Raw genomic sequence first — 21,526 nt, 5'->3', positions numbered from 1 at the left:
TGCTCTCCTCTCTCACCCTTCTTCAGTTTGCAATATTTTAACAGACTAATTTACAGTAACTGCAACCATTTATCATTCTTACCACATAAGCTGCAATTTAAAGCAACCTTTTAAAGCTGCTTATACTGTTTTCGACGAACAAAACAACAACAAAAAATATAGGCATATTACAAGGTTGTTTCTCTGTTTTACAGTGGGAAGTGATCACACTGTCTAACGTTGTGCACACATGCACAGAGGCACAGTATGCCTATGCACACACAAGTAAGTTTCAGTGCAAAATATTATTCTGAACTTTAACAGGAGCAAAAAAAAATATTAGACAACAACCTTAACCCTGCCCCTTTCACATCTGGCTTTCTAAGCGTAATGCTTTCCATCACGGGCTCCTTTGTATTGATCTCTTTACCTTTTTAAACTCAGGAGAGTTTCATCCTTGACCTGGATGAATAAACGTGAGGTCACCAATAAAGCAAATTTTAACAACTGTATAATAAAGAGTTCTGCACTAGCAACAGTAAATAAGGATAATATTTAGTTGCGAGCACAAAAAAAAGCCCAAACATTTTTGTTCTAACACAATGTAAGAGAGAAAACCATAGCTCCCAATAAAGAAGGCTTTCAGTGCATACACAGTTTTTGTATGAGCAATCACTAGCATGTAACTTTTTTACATGATGAATGATGGCAGAGAATAACTGCAAGCTTATTTCCCCTTTTAGAAATATACATTGCTTCCTATTTTCTCTGAACACACTCCATTCCAAGGGAGTCAATGGTCAGGTTGCCAAAAAGATTTTTTAGCCACAACTCAGCTTCAAAGACTTCCTATTAAAAATTAGGAGGAGAAATTAAACAAAGCCTGCAAAAACATTCAAAGGGCATAAAAAAAAAACACTGTGTGGTATTTCATACTCAAAGGCCATCAACTTATTCAGAAAGAGGGGTACGCTGCAAAGGAATATGCATCCCCTTTCATGACTGTCAAGTTCAGAAAGCACAGCTGAGACTCTGAACATCTTTCCATGAGAACAGGGCACAAACAGATCACAGAATCACAGAATTGTAGGGGTTGGAAGGGACCTCAAGAGATCATCGAGTCCAACCCCCTGTCAAAGCAGGCTCCCTACACCACGTCACACAGGTAGGCGTCCAGGCAGGTCTTGAATATCTCCAGAGAAGGAGACTCCACCACCTCCCTGGGCAGCCTGTTCCAGTGCTCCGTCACCCTCACCATAAAGAAGTTCTTGCGCACATTCGTGCGGAACTTCCTATGAACTACTGAAAAGAGACCAGCCTCGCCACTATGGCTCCCACACCTCAGGTATTTATAAACCTGGATCAAATCCCCTCTCAGCCTTCTTTTCTCAAGGCTAAACAGACCCAGTTCACTTAGTCTCTCCTCATAGAAGAGATGCTCCAGGCCCTCACCATCTTTGTGGTCCAGAAAAATACTGTGAGAAATGGCATCAAAAGCTTTGCTGAAATTCATAAACATTACATCAACTGGCTTCCCTTGGCCAACAAGGTGGGTAACCTTGTCATAAATGGAGATTTTTTTCATTAAACAGAAATTTTAGCTGTTAAAACGTTTTTAAAAGCCATTTTTCTTGTTTCCCACAGTACTGGCCACTTTCCCACCTGCCCAAGCTCTAGGAGATTTTTGCTCAGCCAAGCCAACCTTCTACCCTGCCTGCATGACTTCTGACATTTTGGAATTGTCTTCTCCTCTGTTTTTTAAGTGGTGGTACTTAAAAAGTGACCAGCATTGATGGACCCCAACGCCTTCAAAAACAGTTTCACAGGGGACCTTGCCAGCTAGTTCGCTGAGCAGCCTTAAATCTGCTCTCCCCATATCCAGGGCTGAAGATTTGATGGAAGTTTTTGTCATACTACCAAAGAATTTCAACTCAACTATTTCATGGTCACTGTGATAACAGATATTTTTTTTAGTACTTGAACAGGCTTAAGTTCAAGGTCATGATGTTGTATACAGTAGCATCTGCAATCAAGTTTAACAAAATGCCAACAGAATACATTGCTTGTTAGATTAAAACCTAAGAAAGAAAATCTCAGTGCTGTAAAAAATATAATTAAGGTCTAAAAGGCACAAAAGTTAGTCTCTTGCCAACTGGGAAGCCATTAGCAATGTATTTCTATTTCTTTCCGTGACAGGAAGAAAAGGTTATTTTTTCTCCATTTAAGCATTCATGCTTAAACACCTCTAATTGCAATTGGTCACAACAACAACCATTACTACTAGATGGTTAAATCAAACAACTCCACTTCTGAAAGCAGCAGTTTTAAAGCAACAATGGTTCTGCAGCTGTATGTTTCTTTTTCTTTCCAACAGTCACTCACACTACTTAACCTATTACATTTCTAACATTGCAGATATATCCCATTTACGCAATCATTACAAAGAAACAGAGAAACAAATGTGAAAGGACCAAAACATTTCTGTAGACTGCCTAGGAAGAGAAATACCCTATTCAATATTATGGATGATATCTGGACCCAAACTAATGGGAATTCAATTGATTTCAGCACAGACAAGGTTTCACTTCAACTCCTCTCGTTTCAGCTTGGTCCTTGCAAGTTGCACAGCTTCATTCTCCAGACTGAAAGCCACAAACACGTTGAGCTTGCTGAAATGTCTTTACACACTTTAACCATCTCTCTGTTCAAACACAGGCAACTCTAAGGTAATAGAAATAACAGTTGCTCCTAGAAGCACACCATAACTTAATTCTGGTGTACATAAAATGGAAGAATGTTCTGATGTTATCAGTCTTCAATAAAGATGATCTGATTTTACATCCTTCATAAGTTATATCACTGGATAGTTAGTAAATCTTACAGAAGGCAGGCAGCAAAATATCAAGGAGACAATAATTATAACTTGCTTTACCAAAAAAAAAACCACAACAAACAAACAAACAAACAAAAAACCCTATAACAGCACAAAAACAGAAATCTGCACAACATTTCAACTTCAATAAACAACAGATCTGATCCATCACATTTTTGAACTCCCTGAATCCACATGGACTTCAGTGAGACAACCACACCAAATAAGTCACTGGTCACAAGTTGTGCCAGGTACAGAATGCAAAAGCAGGACTGAATGTCAGCCAATTCCAATTTCAGAATTACATTTATGGGGAGAGATGCAAAAGACCATAGGAGAGCACATATTGAAGGAATTAGACACATTAATAGACCATCAAAGTACTGTGACACTGATCTAAGCCATTGCAGCGTACTGCATGGCTGCAAATCAAAATGGAACTGAATCCTATATTTTCTCCAATTTATTTCAAAATTTTCATCAGCGACATTAATAGAAAAAAACCTACATGTTTTTAATAGATGAACTACTATTTAGTCTGAAAACAAAAGACAAGAGAGCAGGAGGCAGAAGCAAAAACAAAAACCTACATCTCCTCCATTCAACTGGCTTCTGCAGGACGGAGCACTTTAGAGCTACTCACAAGCAGTAGCATTAGGAGATGCTAATTTGCTGGGGCACAATGCAGCCAGTGATTGTAACACTTCAGTTGAAGTAAGTTTAACCACCACTTTCAGCAATCTAAAGGGTTTTGTTTTGTAGTGCGGTTATTTTTCTCTCTCTTTATCTTTTTTTTTTTTTTTTGAGTAATAACTCAAGGCACGCCTGCTTACAAAAATGCGTCACGACTTTTGTGTTCTCCCAACGCTGGAGACATGTTTTAATCATGCCTTACTGCCCTTCAGTCCGACAGGCTGAGACACGGCTTTCTCACATCTATATTTTCACTATTAGACTGCAAGCTTCGTTTTTAATCGCGCATAATTCAAAATACAAAAACAGGAGTTCTCTGTTTTCCTCATTTCTTCCTTTCAACTTTTTTCTACCACTTAGCTTCAATATAAACAAAACAGGATTTATCTTATTCAATGTTTAGCCTTTTTACTGGAATGTTTTTACTGGCTTACTTTATAATTCAGAAACATGAGATCGTCTGCTATGCTATGCCTACATTTAGCCAGTCATCACTCACATCATCTCTGTCTCTGATTTCCTTTAGGACAGACACACAAATATACAGCAGTTCCTTCCGTGATACACTCTCTCCTGCTAACATGAAGCTCCAGGAACCCCTACTACCTGGGTTGCCTACAGTCCAGCCCCTAAGTAAGTGACAGCCCAGACAGGCATGATTTTCAGCTGAGCGCTGCTGACATACAACCATTATTAAGAACCCACCGAAGACAGTAGGTTTAAAAACCAGGAGAGAGCTATGTGAGAAAGGACATACCTGCATTACTCAAAAACAGCCTCCAGAGGCAGAGCTGACACTATCCCTACCTCTTCGGATGTGTTAACTGTAGTAAATGGTGGATGGTTGCGAAGCACAGCAATGGGAAGTGAAGACCAGTAGGTTTCAGAGACCCCTGTGCTTCAGAGCCCCTGTTGAGATACCAGGTTTGCCTCTACAGCAACTTGGTTAGCCACAGTCCAAGCCCAAGCTCCATTTTTGTTTGTTTGTTTGTTTGGCAGAGGAAAAAAACATGGAAGAAAAGTAGCACAGTACTGAAACAGAATGAATAATTTCTAATGCTGAACGAGATGGCTGGAGGAATTAGGAGAGAGAAAACAAGAGGAGGAAAGATAGGAATTCAAAGAACTGCCTGTTTTCCTATAGAAATTCTGAAGATGGATCAGATGTAATAATAGAGGCACAGACTGAAAAGAAGGGTGAAAAGATACAGAATCATGGCTAGAATAAATAGCAAAATAACAATATGAATTTCAAGGACCAACTATAATTTATATAGCTATCTCAAGGACAAATACTCAGGGCTGAAAACCTTTTCATCCCAGTCCTGGCTAAAACCACTTGTATGTTTTGCACTGTGCTTGAATTCTGACTTTCTTTGAATGTCAGAGGTTGCAAATCCATGCCCATATCTGCACATGAACACAAAGGTTGGAGCTGTTAGGTGAAAAGGCTACCACAAGAGTATTCTAGTATAGTAGAAACAGGAATAAAATAACTGCAAAAGTGAAAAGGAGATGGAAAGTATCCAAAATCTTCGGTATACTGATTTTATAGAAAGCATGCAGGAAAGCTGTATGCTCTTAAAATGGAAGGAGAGAACAGATTAGCTGCTTTTTAATATTAATGACAGTAATTCTTCAATAGTTGCACAAATCCTTCAAAAAATATCATTCCCTTTGCAGATGAGCTCCTACTGCAGTGCAGTGCAGTTGGAAAGGCTGGTAATTCTCATGTGGCTGCTCATTTGAGCTGTTCCCATTTCCACTCTTAAGAAAAACTAGAATGTCCTAATTCAGTTTAATAAAGAACACATTGGACTTGGGGGAGGGGAACCGAGCAATTTCTCCATTTCAATAAAGTTTACAAATACAAAAACAACAAAAAAAAAACAACAGTTGATCATCTCAGGAAAGTTTCTAGAAAAGGGGGAGGAGAGAGGAAGACAAACAAGCAATAACATTTTCCTCTCCTTTTGATCTAAGTTATAAGCAGAAAATGCATTCTGAGGCACTGGTAATTTAATGAAAACTTTTCTTCTAAAACTAACAGCATTCTTGTTATTCAAGAAGAAGAGGCTGAAGAAAAGGCTGATTTCTAAATAAAGCCAGTAACTCGATTTAGTTTAAGGGAAATAAAGTTCCATGAGTCCCAAAGAAATGAAGAAAGCTGTTTCAGCAACCCAGATCATCTTTGTTGTCAGTTGAACAGTGCTACAGTTTTTGAGCTACTTTGAAGTGTTCTCAGAACGGTGACTGAAGCAGGTAGCACATTATTTCATAAAAATGACAGATATAAAATGGTGTGATCATCTCACAATACTGATGAAAAATCAAAACAGAAACCTTGATTAAGGTCAGAAAGGCACTGGAATTACATATCCCAAAACTAAGTGACTAAGAAGCTTACAGAAGACAGGATTTATTAAAGGGGCTGATCAGCACTGACAAAAACATTTTTAATATTCACCAGTATATTATTGCATATTTGATCAAGGTAGAAGCTGTCTATGAAACTTCATTTTAAATGTCTTTACCCAATCCAGGTTTACTGACTGCTTATATGAAAGAAATTGTAACAGCTTCTGCTGCTATATCAAGAGCAATACTTCCATGTGCTTCCTGGAATATGAATGTGCCCTCTTATCCCTATTGCCCTCAAGTTCATGCTTTAGTTTGCTGGTATTACTGAACTGTGTGATTTGTTCTTCCTCAGCAAGACCCCAGCATGAAGATCATAAGGATAGACAGGTTAGACTTTGCCCACTATGTCACGTTAAAATCCCTGCTCACTAGTGCTGAACTGGGAGAGAAGGATGACATTTCATGCCTTTCCACTGAAACATAAATCCATCAGCTATCATTGTGGACAGAGCAGCTGAGACACTTTTAGCATAACGTGAGCACCCTTATGCTACATCTCACCTGAAGCTTGGAAGGTGATCGACTTTTTCTGTAACAGTGAACACTGTGAAACAGTCAAAGAACATGTGCTGAGATTTGCAAGAACAGGCAAGAAGGAAACATCCTGAGACAGATAAACAACTAGGAAAATAATAATAATAAAAAGCAGGCAGAAGTAGCATTTGTGACACGGCATATGGATAAGCTTTCCATAGGGAAGCAGCAACTACTTTGAGCCAGTGCCTCCCTCAAAGGAGGCCAAGGTTTCCAAATCTTGCAAATGGACCCTCTGAAAAATCAATTCCTCTAAACACACCATATTGGTACCTAGCTGTGGGGCCACAAAAACACCCTGAATGGCTGTGCGGAACTGAGCACCACAGCTTCTTTTCTTTTAATTATGGTAATGCCCATTTTGATTGTATGTAACAATGCAGGCAGTTTAGGCCTTTAGGAAACACATGAATGCATGGGAATCTTCTGTGTCATACATACTGGAGTAAATAAAATGTAATGTCTTAGAGAACAGAGTCAACATACAGCTGGCCTTATCTGAGAAGTCAACCAATAAGACTACAGAGACTCAGAACCACGAATTTTGGGAAACGGACATAAAGCACACACTGAGCCTCATTAACCAATGCAGCCTCATAGAATGTGGACACATGATGTTCCAACAGTACCTGATTTTTGATTACTTGTGAGACTGTTGTATCTTGCCGTGCTGTCTTCGCCATAACACTTCATGCCGTTCTCATTCTGTGATCTCAAAGTAATGTATCTAAACATAAAGCAGAAGAACAAAAACCATTTTTTAACCATTACCTTATAAAGTATCACCAACTCACTCCATCAGCAAGCCTGCAAGAATGAGCATCCTATTGCAGCACAATCAAATATTAACTTCTATTCATTATGGTATCTGCGCTACCCGGAGTTACTCACAGTTATTCAACTCAGTATTGCAGGGGACATCCATCAGCAAGGCAATCCCTCAAAAAACAGCAAGGAACCCCTTTTCCATACTGATAGTGAGAGACTGCTTTGTTGTCAAATCTCTGGGACCAATACATTCATGGCCTTACAAATAACAAAGCCATATCAGTAAATTCATCTTCTCACTTACCTTGGCACCAACTGCAAAATGAAGAACAGGTTGACTCAAAAAATAAAATAAGATTGCACCTGTATCACAGACACTGTAAAGATTTCAAAGCATCTTATGCTTCTCTGACAGAGCCCAAAAGCAGGCTAGATGCTCTCGCTAAGAGAAGACCTTACTGTCCCACAGCTTACAGCCCAGATGATGAGCACGATTTAAAGACAATGGTGTAGCATTCAGGAAGGGAGGGATTAATGAAAGTCAAAGATGTGGGAGATACAATCAGGTTGTCAACCAATTCAAAAGATACACCTCATCAAAGCATCTTTAATTATTTAAATAAAAGCAACGCATTTGTTTTGTTGGTGCTGCTGCCAAGACAGCTTTTAGGGAAGGCCACGAATGAATCACAGAACCACGGAATTATAGGAGTTGAAAGGGACCTCTGGAGATCATCCTGTCCAACCCTCAGCTGAAGTAGGTTGCCTAGAGTAGTTTACACAGAAGAGCACTCAGGTGAGTTCTATCTCCAGAGAAGCAGAATCCACAACCTCTCTCAGGAGCTTGTTCCAGTCCTCTGTCTAATGTTCTTTCTCATGTTCAGATGGAACTGCCCATGTTCCAGTTTCTGTCCATTGACCTGGGCACCACTGGAAAGAGGCTGGCCCCGTGCACTTGACACCTGCCCTTTAGATATTTATAAGCACTGACAAGCATTAAGCCAATCTGGAAGATGGTTCTCAGCTCACTGATGTCAATGGGAACCTTTCTACTCGTATCAGGCCCTGCTAGTAGGCTTTAGAAAGCTGCTTCAGCAGTAAGAGGCAACTGTATAAACAGCGTGTCACAGGAGAAGGACACAGGTGACACCAATCAGCTTGATCAGCATCTTTGCATCTGATCCATCTGTTGAAATTACTCTCTAAAGGTCTCTGCTAACAGGTCCTAAGCACCATGACATGACTGCATGCAGCAAGAAGAACCCTGCTGCCAAATCCAGTAGTTCCTTGAACAGTACAGCTTCCCTCCCTCAACATCCCAAGGCAGGAGGAAATGAATCCAAAGCATTTCCTCACCTGGCTCAGCACTAACCTCTGCAGCCCATGGCACAATCCCCAAGAGCCAAAGGAAACAGAGGGGTTCACAGTATAATCCAAACAAATCTGATCAAACTACACACTGCAGGAGATAACAGAGCTCCTTATGAAGCCTAATCTACCCCAAATGTCCTTCTTTTAAAGAACCCCTCTCCACTGATAGTAAATACTGACACCATTGCACAGAGACACACGGATATCCTTGGATAAAACCAAGTTTTTGCTTATGAAGTCATTGTGCTGGGTCGCAGTAACTACTGTCTGTGCATGCCTGAATTTCATTATGAACATGAGCTGAAATGCTGCAGCGATCCCAGAAAGCAAACGGTTCATTAGCTGCTTACAACCTTTCTGCTGATGGCTTTTCTCAGTAAAACCTAAATTGAAAGTATAACTTCTTTAATAAATATGCTGAAATAAGAAAGGCTTTTATAAAGTCTCATCTATTTACTGCTTTATCCATCTCATTTTTTGTACTGGTATTTCATATCTTTATACGTCCAACAGGCACACTGAATGTTCCAGATGACTGACTACCATTGCTTACATTTGGAACATGATACATTTAGAAGCATACGGAAAGCCCACAGTTAACTCTGGTAGCGACAAAAGCTGTTCAACACAGTTGTTTAGAACTTGCCAAGATCTGTTTAAACTTCATTAAAAAATAACTGCTATATCATGAGCGTTGACCACAGTCACAGTACATAGTTTTGCTTGCTTTTTAGTTTATCCATCTAAAAATGTCAAAGCATTCTGCAGACAGACCATCCCAGGCAGCTTCCAAGAGAGGCCAGCCCAACTGACAGTGAGAAAAGCAACAACAGCAATGCCTAAGAAAATGCTGTCCTTAATTTTGTCTTTCTTTTTGCTGCTTTTCTCTCTACATCACCTTTTTGCTCATTTGTTTCATTACGTTCATTTATGCTGCTGAGTCATTCACCTCCATCAGCAGAGATACAGTAATACCCACATGCAGTTGTATGGAAATGAGCAGGCACGTGCAGAGCTCTTTTGCGTAATACCACAGGTAAAGAACAAAACTCTGTGCACCTCAGAGCCAGAGGTAGCAAACTAATGACTAATAAAACACTGAAAATAGTCCCAGTGTAATTAGTGCAGGATAAAACCAAACACTGCAAAAGTACGTAAAACTCACAAATAATGTTTTAGTGCCTTGAAAAAAGCTTTCATTAAATTTTAATCAGCGCTTCATTTTTTAAGTTTGGATCCCAAACCAGCCTAAATTAATATTATTTTGCCATATTCTTTGCTTTCATTCCTGCCCCACCCCCAAGATTCTAGATGGAACCTAAGCACAGTAAGGAGAAGGGAAGTCTTCAGCAACATTTACAAATTAAGAGCTAAGTCAGAGATCAGCTATCCCATACACACAATATAAATTCTTCTTCTCTCTTCATTAGGATTGATGACACTGCTGGAAAATAAGGAGCACATAATACCTTTTATGGGAATGTAAAGCACGAGCGAATTAGTACGACGAGAATGCAACTAAATCAATTTCTCATCTCAAGATAGTAATGAAGGCAATTTCTTGAACTCGACTACGTTTATACCATATTGATCAGCAAAGCTTCACGCTTAAAAGTTAAACTAGTTATTTTTCCAGGGATAAAATGGAAGCTGTCAGTAAACTCTAGGCAAAACACCAAAGGACTGGGAGCTGCACACAGACCGGCTATGTTGAGCTTTGGAAACACAAAGCTTTCACCTACCTGCAAGTTACTAGACAATGTCACAGGAAGACATCTAAACAATGGCTATGTTAGCGAGTGCAAAAGCCTTCATAGAACAGACTTAAGGAGCAGCAAAAGACACACAGGTTCTCTATAACGAATTGCACAAATGCCAGCACCAGTTTCCTTATGGTTTTACCCTGTGGGTGGCAGCTCAGGGTCAGCATTTTTGCTGCAACATCTCCACTCCCCTCAGCTGCAGCCTCCATTCTGTGTTCCAAGACACTGATCCCATCCTGAATGAACTTCTGCTGTTGCTCTGAGGCCCAGCAGCAGGCTGGGGTGAGATGAAGCTTTGTGTGGAAGATGAAGTTGCAATGCCCTCCCACCACCATAAGCAGGGGCAGTGAGGAAGCCATGCAAGTATGCCTTATGCTATTTGAGTTTGCATAGCATGGCCCACATGCTTCCATGAGCAGTTCTACAGCTGTGATTGCACAGCAGTTTGACACAGGAAAGCTAGACAGACCAAACAAAGATGAGGATACTCATATCCTCTGTCAAAGTAAAATGACTAACAACGCTGGACACACAACAAATAGAATAGTGTTATTTACTTGAATGTGAAGGACTTTTATATCAATTGACATTAGGAACTTAACTGATGTGCAAGAGTTAGTGACTCAGATTCTCCACATACCATCAGAGCACCCTTAGAGTACTCAGGAGTAATTAGTGATTTCTTTTCTCCTGCCCAGTGGCAGCCCAACTAACTGCAAACAAATATCAGCTGATAATCTTCCCAAAGTTCAATAAGACTGTTCTAACTGAATGAGACCAGAACTTTCTCCACTGTATCTTCCATTATTTCCATTGCAACAAGAGAGAGCAACCTTTTATCTGAATTTGGCTGATCTCAAATAAGCAGTATTTAAATTATATTTGGAAGAGAAAAAAGCCATCTTAAGATAAGAAACATAAGAAAAGTAAGAGTACATAAGTTAAAAAGCAATACCAAAAAAGATGATGGTATCAAGCGACAAAACCAGAAACAAAAAAGTTGGAAGTGCATGATCATCATTAATTGAGTACCATTAAATTTGTTTACTTAACAACTAGAGTCTCTACCTTGATTCACATTCAGCTTTCAGTCCACTGCTCACTATCTCCAGAAATTCAAATGTCTTTCTGAAGATTGGATTCTTCACACAGGCTAGACTTATCTTTTAACGTACTCATCTCTACAACTTCCAAGCACTTCAGCAGTGTTGCGTTCCATTGATTTCCACAGCTCATCTCTTAGACAAACGGCACATCTTACAGATGGGATGTACAATACAGATAGATTATGAATTCCAGAATCGGCTTTCCACATGCAGGATCTGGAACTTCAAATAACAGACGCTGTACACTATTAGATTATGTTTAAAGCAGTCTTGATTCCAGTTACTGAATAGATGCCTGCCAGCCACAGAAGCAAATGGGTGACTTAGGTGAAACCTGGGAACAGACCGCCATGGACACTGCTGATGACCACCTGGGAGATGTCCACTTTCAATGACACATCATGCAGCTGCACTGTGTCACTGCCCAGAAGACAAACCCGTCCCTTGGGCAAGGTTCAGCTTGTCCTATTCAGGAAACTATTCTTTGATACAGTTCCTTACATCTTCCATTATGTAACTGCAAATAATTGCAGCAAACAAATGTGAGATCCAACATAGTTTTTTTCTACTGGAGTCTAATGATTCTACAGTTTTTACAGGAAACCCACCATATGTACAAAGCTGGGCAGGAAGGTTGTAAGGAAAAAACCAAAAAGCAGTTTGCAAGTTCCTTATAAAGTGCATTTAGGTAAAACAAGGCTAAAAGGAAGTTATAAAAGCATATTCTTGTTCTGGTGTTTAATGTCAGAAAGGTAGCTTAATATATTCTTACCCACATGTTGTCATTTGAAAAGGATATTCCATTACAGAATTGTCTAAAAGTTAGAACGGTTCTTCAGTCTGCAACATGGCCTCAATGCAGACTAGTCAAGGTGAACAAAGTAAAATTATACCAGTAATAGGCTGTCATCTGCTGGGGGAAGGAGCGCTGGCACGACGCTTATCTGAGTTTGACAGGCATTTGCTGACAGCAGAATCTCAGATTCTAACACTCCTTTTTCCTTCCCCACCTTTGAAATGTGTTTCAGTAGTCAAAGCCCTCCCTGCCTATTTCTACAACTCCCTCACTCAGCTGCTTCCTTCCTTTCCCTTCTCTTAATTCCCAAATCTAGTCCTTCTTCCAAAAGTGATTCCACTTCCAAGATCCACATTCTTCTCCTGCTCCACATCATGCTTCACCCCACTAGTACCCAGCCAGTCTGCCCCTATTCCACCTTTGCTCATCTCTTCCAGCCCAGCTTCCCTCAGATCTACAAAATACACCTTTGACTTCCAGGCGGAACTGGGATAGTATCTGGGCCTAGCTGCAGGCACAACCTTCAAGCGTACAACAGAAGGCCTCCCCTCCACTGGACGTGGTGTTCATTATGTTCAGCACCACAGAACATGGAGATATGGAAGACATTCATTGTATGCAGGATGTTTATGAAATTAAGATGTAAAACAAGATTTTGCAAATCTGATGTGGCACAAGATTTTCTGACAGGGTCGCCAAGAGGCTGAAAACTCACAAAAGCGCAAAAAAGCCATGAAGGAATCCAAGAGCCACCTACTGGTAACATAAAGACCAGAAAAACCATAGAGAATCAAAATCTAATTCCAAAAGCAGTCAACAACAGATGGGAGAGTAAAAGAAAGGAAAAGACACAGCAATATCTTGAATGAACAGTTAGAAGAATATTCTTTCCTAGCCTCCAATGACCCTGCAACTTCTGTAGTCAGAAGTGACATCTCTCTAACTGCCTGCAAACCCATCCCTTAGGTTTGGGACCCACACAGACAACCAATTCCCATGGTTTCCTACATGGTTTTTATCACAGTATCACAGTCCAAGAGCTGCCCAGGACCCTCTGCTCTTCCACTTTGCAACTCCCTAACACTCACTTCACCCAATGTTCCCTGCTCGCTTCTTCACGACATTTATGATTTCTGTGGGTCTCTTGATGAACACCTCCCAGACTGAGGACTGCTAATCGCTTTTTGTACCTCTGCACTTCAGATTCTCCTTCTTCACAACATTTTGTGGTTTGGGGGAGGTGAGAAGGAAGGCGAGGAGATGCCAGAACTGCACACAACACTCAAGACAGGTGAACATCACACATTTACACACAGCGGCACATTGATGCTTTCTATTTCGTTTTCTATTCCTCCACTAATGAATCCTGACACTCATTTTACCAATAACTGTGCTGTCATTGTTACAGAAAACTAACTACAAAACCCCTTTCCAGAACAGCAGCACCTGGTGCAGAATTTGTCTCAGCATACACAGAGTTGTGACCCCCCTCTCTTCTTCCCACATGCATTACTTTCATTTATCTACAAGCAATTTCCTCTGGCATTTTATCATCCAATTCACTCAGTACAAGTAGTTCTCCCGCAACACTTTGCTGTCAGCTCTTCTCTTCGTTATTCTTAATACCCTAAGCCTACACTCTTGCAAAATTTCAGTTCCCTACTTTAAACTATGAGGCGACTGAAACTGTTCAAACAAATCATCGCCAAGAACGACGGCAGTAAACAACCCTGCTTCTCTGAAAAACCCTCAAACATCACTTTCCCTCAGCAAAATTACTGGAAAACAACCACTCTCCTAAATGAAATTCCCCAATCACTCAAAAATTCTTCAAGCAGGCACTCCCCTTAATGAGCTTTAACCCTAATTGTTTCAGTTTGACAGAGTCAAGAGCTTGACAGCCTAGGGCTTGGAGCTATCACACCACACCAATACGCCAGTTCTGCCCTAAGAAGACAGAACAAGGACTCCACAGCTGAGGAAACAACACTATTGGGTCAATAAAAAACCCCACAACAAACAGAACAAACAAGCAGACAAACCTAAAACTCTAAACAGCTACTGCTCGGTTCCAGATCTTCCATGAAAGAAGGTAGAAGGAGGGGGAAAAAAAACCCTCCCCTTTGCAGGCAGAATCCTATGCAGTGCTAAGAATATTTTGAACGACAAGATGTATAATAACTTTTTAACTGAATATTCATTTTTGAATTGAAGGGAAACATCTTCAGGGTGTGTGGGCGTAAAGAACGATTTCTCCTCAGCCATCGCACAACTTATTAAAGGCTGTGAATACCCACAAGAATTCAGCCTTGGCCTTTGTACTGTACACTAACAAGCTTAGTTTACTGACATTCACATCGCATATGGAGCTCTGCTTCAAATGATCCCTTTGAAAGGGACAATTAAATCAGACAACTGGAGATTGAACAACCAACAGAGCTAATTAAATTCCTAAGTCCTGTTTGTGTATTTATCCAAATCTTCCTTGCTGTTCCTGCTGAGAAGTGAAATGGGTTGGACTGGGAGGTTGAGTGAATGAAAGTCTGCTTTTTTTTCCTCTATAGTTACTGATCAGTTTGGAACAAAATTTTAGGCACTAAATCAATGCAGCTAGTGGTGAAATTTGTCTTACTGTGACAGAAATATTCCATTTTCCCTAGCTTACATTTTAAATTGCTTTCTGATATACCAGGTTATTATTTTTTTAGCCCCTTTGGTTCCTTACATAATTAAATGCCGTGCCATTCAACTTTTAGAATTACTTTTACCATTTTCAGAGGAACACTGACGCATAGAAGCTTTCTCAACTTTGTGTGATGAATTTATTCCCCCCAAGTATTAGCTCCACTGAGCATCTTTTTATTCATTATATTCAAAGCCCTTGGCTATCCCTATACAAATCTCTTTCTTCCCTTGTATAGGCTTTTCTCTGCAGAAGGTGTTATTTGCTGATCCTCACGTTCCTCCACAACTGTTCCATGTAAGCAGAAACAGCACACACAAACACACACACACACACGCACACGCAAAGGCATAAGAACTAAGCTCTCATACCACGGTGCCTTCAGCTTGGCCAAAGAAGGAAAATGTTATGACTCATTTCTGTAAGAAATTCAGATTTTGCATTCTATAGTTGCAAAAACCAACAATAATGCTTCCCAAATGTCTCCTAGATCAGCTATCAGTGTTTTGCCTGATAATCCTATTGACATAGATACAAAACCTCTGAAGCTTTGCCCACAGACTTGTACACTTTGTTTGACTGCCTAACATTTGCAGCACACCTGTTCCCAGTCCTTCTAACTTAGCTTTCAAGGTACTTCCCACATTAACTGCAGGTCCAGCACAGCACAACACTCTCTTCAATTTTGTGATGTTGTGACAAATCACACAGGACACTTTACAAGAATACTTAACCAATGTTGAAGTGAAAAAATAACCATGCATCACTCTGACAGGAGCAAGCTTATCCTGCTTAGCACTTACCTGAGAGAACTGTAAGCAGAGAAATAGATGAGGGTAATTTCTTCTTTCTCAGGTAGGCTACGGAGAATTATTTCGGCCACTGTCTGTGTCATTGGTTTGTTTCAGTTTTTAGTTTGGGTTTTTATTCTTTTTAGTTTGTGGACAATTGAGGGAGAAGGCAGGGGAGAACAGAGGAGCGCCCTAAGGAAAGGGCTTTTAGTATACATAAGTGGTTAACATTTTGTTTCTGTCAGAACTGCCAGCTAGTTTCTTGGCAGAACAATAGGATGCAGTTTCCATAGAGCACCTAACAAGCAGCAGGGAGGAAACCTTGATAGAAGGCACAGCCAAACACCATCGGAGCCTGTTCCAGAAACAAGCTATGCAGGAAACAAGAAAGTGATAGTAATAAACTGATCTGACACCTATGGCTCTACCTTACATAACAGCTGACCAAGTCATCCTTCAGAATTCCTGGCATGTTATCAAGCATCAAACTTTTAAGTAAAAACAGAATATGCCTGACCACTTCAAACTATTTTTAGCAGTATTACAAAACACTTGGCACACTGTCACGGCTCAAGAAGCAAAAGGCTCTGCCCATAGCTCCCCACTGCCCACCCAGTGCCCTGGCATGGCACTTTGCACAGAGCGGGGGCTTGAGACAGGGAGCCAAGGATCAGCTCTCTTTTCAAGTCCCGTTTCTGTCTGAGGTCACAGCGACCTGATTCCAGCAGGAATTACACATAATCAAACTCTAAGCAAGTGGATCTGTGCCAGCTGAACCTCTCAAAAGTTTTGTTTGCTAGAAGGTTTCAGAGGACATATTCTAAGATCCTGTTTATTTGAGTCCACCAAGTTCCTCTCTGGAATAGCCTTTCACACTGCTCACCAGTTTCTCAGGCTATGAGATCTCTGCTAAAATCTGAGATTTCCCATCTGCTGTCTTCTAGAGGCATCTCTCTGAATTACCTCTACAAACAGTCGGCAAAACATCAACAACATCATCAGAACAAGCTCCCATAACTTTAAACAAATTAGGTAATGTGCCTTGCATCAATTCTGCTCAGATTAAGTCTTGCATTCAAACACTGTGTTATTCAGATGCCCGTGTATCAAGCTCCGAGTCTCATAATCCAAAAGTTAGTGAAGCAGATGAAAGTCTTTGTAAAGCAGTGCTGGTCACCCCAGTACCTCTATATGGAGCTTGCCTTCATTCTGAGCTCTCTGAAAAAGTTTCTCTCAAATAGACTTGCAATATTTTTACAACAACATTTTTCATCCATCATTTTTTTTTTGTGGGTATTAAGTTTCACAGTGTGCTATCTGGAAATCTAGAATGGCCCAGATTGTGCTTTCAAAGGCTTACCCTGTAGCTCTCCTACCAGTTTGAAGAAGATGCATTTTATCCTCCAATTTAGAAATGCATAAAAAGATTTTCTATGGCTATCTTAGCATCAGAGTATTTATTTACTGCGCTGTTTACATGTACTGCAAGTCATCTGATGAGGAAACGAAGGGGAAAAAAAAAAAAAGCAACCATCATTTTTAGAATACATCATTTCTGACATCATTTCTACTTAGAGATTAGCACAGTTTTGTGTTTTTCTGGAGGATAATAAGTAAGCAACAGAGACTTGAGTTTTTCATCACTTACTGCGATGCAAGGCCCACTTACCATCAAGGCCTAGATGCAAGCTGAAATGCTAATTAAGGACACGAAAAAGGTAATGCTTTTTCAATAATTAGTAAGCAAGCAATTCTGAGAAGACTGTTATCTGATTTATCGCAGGATTCTGGAAAGAAAATGGTTGTGCTGACATACTCGTGGTTTCCCTTCTGCTCACTTTTCTCTTACAGCAGCCTCAAGCCTCTCTGGAGTATCTGCCCAAGAGATCTGACTAGAAAAGTAATTTGTGACTTGGACTAGGGTGGATGCTAACCTCCCACTTCACACATCCTTGGGAGCTGCCCAGGAACCAGTAGCTACAGGCACTATGACCAAAAGATGAAGAAGTGATGCCACGAACCTCAGGTATTTTTAGTTCCGAATGAAGACTTCTTCATGACTAAAGCATGCAACAGATAATGCCTGTTTTAACAGCCCTCATCACCACAAATACCAGCCAAGATAACTTGGGGCTGGAGTGATGAGGGAGGACATGCTCTAGGTTGATTTAAAAACCACAATTAAAACAGGAGGTAGAAACAATTGCAACAGAGAAGAAAGGTGAGAAACTTCATAAACATGCTGAGCAAGCCAGAAGTAAAAGCAATTCTCACAATACCAACCAAGCTTGAGCAGTCAGCACTTCAGCCTCTACTAGCCAGAGGTAGCAGCTCACAATCTCTGCAATGCTTCAACAAAAACAGGAGAGAAATTTGTGGGTGCAGGCACACAGAGGAAACAAGCCTCCAAGAACCTCTCCCACAATGAAACATATTCCCACTGAGTGCATGGCGGCGCATCTCTGGGTGAGGACTGGCATTGCCACGCTGTGGCCTGAAGATCTCAAAGAGGTGAAAAGCTGTGCCTTTGTGCCTCTGCACTTAGAAAGGCTAATCTGAAAGTAATGTCTCCTATTCTATTATGTTGACCCACTAAGTCAGAGGTGGTATCGCAGTAGAGGTTAAACCTTCCCAACAATATTCCATTACACTTTGTTAACATGCAACAGAGGGGTAGTCTGAAAAAATGACATCTGACATGGAAGTGTGTATGGAGCAAAGGTACATCACTGAATTCCTTCATGTGGAAAAATGGCATCTACTGACAATTACCAAATGTTTATGGAGATGAAACAGTGGATGTGAGCGCAGTGAGGCAGTGAGTGGTGAGTTTCAGCAGTGGTTAAGATTGTTAAGAGCACAGCATGCAGGCTCTTGCTCACCTCTGGTGAAAATGCATAGCTAGTGGTGGCGACTGCATTGAAAAGTAGTCCCCTGTCACAGGCACAGGTTGATCTAGGTAACCTGTGACAGTTTTGTAGTTGAAAATCTTTTATACAAAATAGCGATCTCTGTATCAATTGCAGTTTCCATGGAAATAAATAGGAGGCAATATTTTCAGAGCAATGTATGTAATACCAATGGCACAGCACCTGCATTCAATGCTATGGAAACACCAAAATTCCTCTTGGTCAAACTGCACAGTCCTCAATGTAAGTGCATTCTGCAACACATTCCCTTTAGGGTGTTCTTTTCAGCATTGATGTAAGCCACTTTAGCTCAAGAAAAGAATGCACTAGAAGCAGTCTCAATAATGTTGTATGAAAATCAATCTATTGTTAACTAAAAAATACAAAGAATTCTTCTAAAAGCAGGCAGGTCACTCACAGCACTGCACCGTACCATCTGCAAATCCAGATTTACCCTCATGTATGGGAAATGGTTGATCACAGCCTGAACCTCCGATTAACCATCTGAGGTGAGTGATGAGCCAGCTGCGGGAGCACAGGTGAAGGTAATTCAGCTGTGCTCCCAGAAGTGGTGGAGCTTGACTCCACCTCTCCTAGTTCCCATTTAAGGGCTGACCACCACTAAGGCAGGATCTCTTTCTGGAGGTTGCTCTTGTGTGGAGTTCAACATCAGTGAGCCTCAACATCAGTGAGCATCTATCTTTACAACGAGATTCAACATCGGTGAGCATTTATCATTAATCCTCTTTCTATTATGTAACCTCTGTTTATCCATTGACTTTATAACTGTACAATTGTAACTGTACATGCTCACCAACAGCAAGGTGGATGAGACACATGAGGAGACTGAACCTAGTGCAGCACCAGGGCATTTCACAACAGCCATCCCCTAGGACTTCATGCAAATGAGGAAGGTATTAGTCCATATTTACTGCATGAATGTAAGGTAAATGTTCAAACACTAGTCACATCTGACACAAATTTCAAGCAGAGACCTTACGAAGAGGGCCACAATATCATGGGTGGGTTTTTCTATGTATAGATAGCCTTCAGTAATAGAAGCGCTCCTTTTGCAACAGAGACTTGTTATTACCATGCTTCAGTTAAAAGGACAAGGACTGCCAACAAACAATTCAAGTACTGCACATATGATTTAAAGTTACCTGCTAATACTTGACATGCAAACGTTTCTTTTCCTTCCAATGTTAGAATTAGGCCTGAACATCAATGTTATTTCAACTTGTGCAACGTGTTTGTTTTTAATAAGCAATGGGTAGATGTACCCAGAAAAAATAACAACTATAAAATCAAATAGTCTCAACAGAAGATTCAGAGATGAGGCTTCCTCCTTTGTCATGAGACCAAAGGTTATCAAAACAGTACTGTTTTTTTGCCATGTTCTTAACATCCCTGGACTGCAAATTCAAGCTATGTACATCACTAGCAATTGTTTCCAGAAAACATAGAACTACTGAAATCATAAAATCCTGAGATGATTAGACCTTAGATCTCTCTCATTTGAGACTTCTGATGAACTGATTGAGAAAGGCAAGATATGAGAATGCTCCTACTTCTCCACATTTTTCACAGCCCAAAGACTAGCAAGTGTGCTCTGCTCATCCTCTCCATCTCGAACAGCTACGCAGCTTTGCTCTACAGTCTGTGGCTGAACGCCATTTTAATTCTCAAGGGGATTACACAGTTCATTTAACCCTGGGGAAAACTGATAGGTTAACTCTCTGTAGGTGATTTTAATTGTCTGCTGCCAAAGGTTTAGGTCTTTCACACTTGCAAGAGATGGGCATATTTCAGGTGCTCCCAAGCACAGAACACCTAGTCAGCATGAGGTTTCTACTTCATGCCATCTCACCATTTTCCCTACTACTACCAGACCTCACATCTATTTCTGAGCTTCTTAAATGATTTTAGCAACATGGTGATGCTCAATGAAAAATAAAATCAGTACCAAGACACTGGACTCATTTCCACTGTAATTTTAGCTATGTCTGTAAATGAATAAAGTCTCCTGAGTGTTGGGCTAAGGTCAGAAGGAACTTGCTCTGGAGTTCAGAATGTGACTGTTGCCAGTGAGTTCAAGTCTTTTGGAAAGTCCAAAACTCTTAAGATTTCAAGTCAGACTGAAAACCCTGACAGATGTTGGAGTTTTCACTCCACTCCTGTGCCTAAAATCTAAACACAAATGGCCAACTCCAGCCTTGCATGGCTGTTAGCATTTCTTTATTTGTAATAAGAATGTAGAAGGAAGGAACATGGTAGCTCCTATTCCTAAGTTTGGTGAATGAGTAAGAAATGAGTTTTCTTCCAATTCCTTCCCATGATGCTTTAAAAAACATCATCCATATCAGTCAAACAACTTGCTGAATGACTCATGACTGTCGTATCCGAACTAAATAGTATCATGCCAATAAGCAGAATCAGAACATTAAAAATTATATAACTACAGACGATTAAAGTGTATGAGTATTATGAATTCTGAATCCTAAGAATGGGTGACATATTGCATCTCCTTAACGTTGGAACAAAAGAAAAAATCCCCATACATTTACTGGCATACCACCTGCCTTTACAAAAATAGGAAAAGTAATATTCATCACAAGAGGCAAGAATTCAACACATTAGGTAGTCCGCGATGGAAACACCCTGAGTACAGTAGATAATACCAAATTAGTTAACTGAAAAACACCAAAACAGTCATTTAACAAATAAAAAGAAAACCTGACTGTTTCCAAATTAGCAACCAACTGGAATTACACTTATTTGCTGTTTTAAAATAGGCAGGGAAGCAGATACACAAAGAGAGCTGAATTCACCCACCCTCT

At 40.4% G+C, this 21,526-nt stretch overlaps 1 protein-coding gene across 5 annotated transcripts in view; it reads right to left on the bottom strand.

Annotated features, from left to right (window-relative positions):
* Positions 1–21,526, bottom strand: part of TRERF1 (transcriptional regulating factor 1) — a 103,037-nt gene that overhangs the window by 26,131 nt on the left and 55,380 nt on the right. For all 5 annotated transcript variants that reach the window (XM_072330797.1, XM_072330802.1, XM_072330798.1 and 2 more), the window contains one exon: positions 7,129–7,226. The gene's annotated coding sequence lies outside the window, so the exon portion shown is untranslated. The remainder of the gene's footprint in view (positions 1–7,128; positions 7,227–21,526) is intronic.

Source organism: Excalfactoria chinensis, chromosome 3 (genome assembly GCF_039878825.1).
Source record: "Excalfactoria chinensis isolate bCotChi1 chromosome 3, bCotChi1.hap2, whole genome shotgun sequence".
NCBI classification, from domain to species: Eukaryota; Metazoa; Chordata; class Aves; order Galliformes; family Phasianidae; genus Excalfactoria; species Excalfactoria chinensis.
This window is presented reverse-complemented; position numbering and strand designations above follow the sequence as displayed.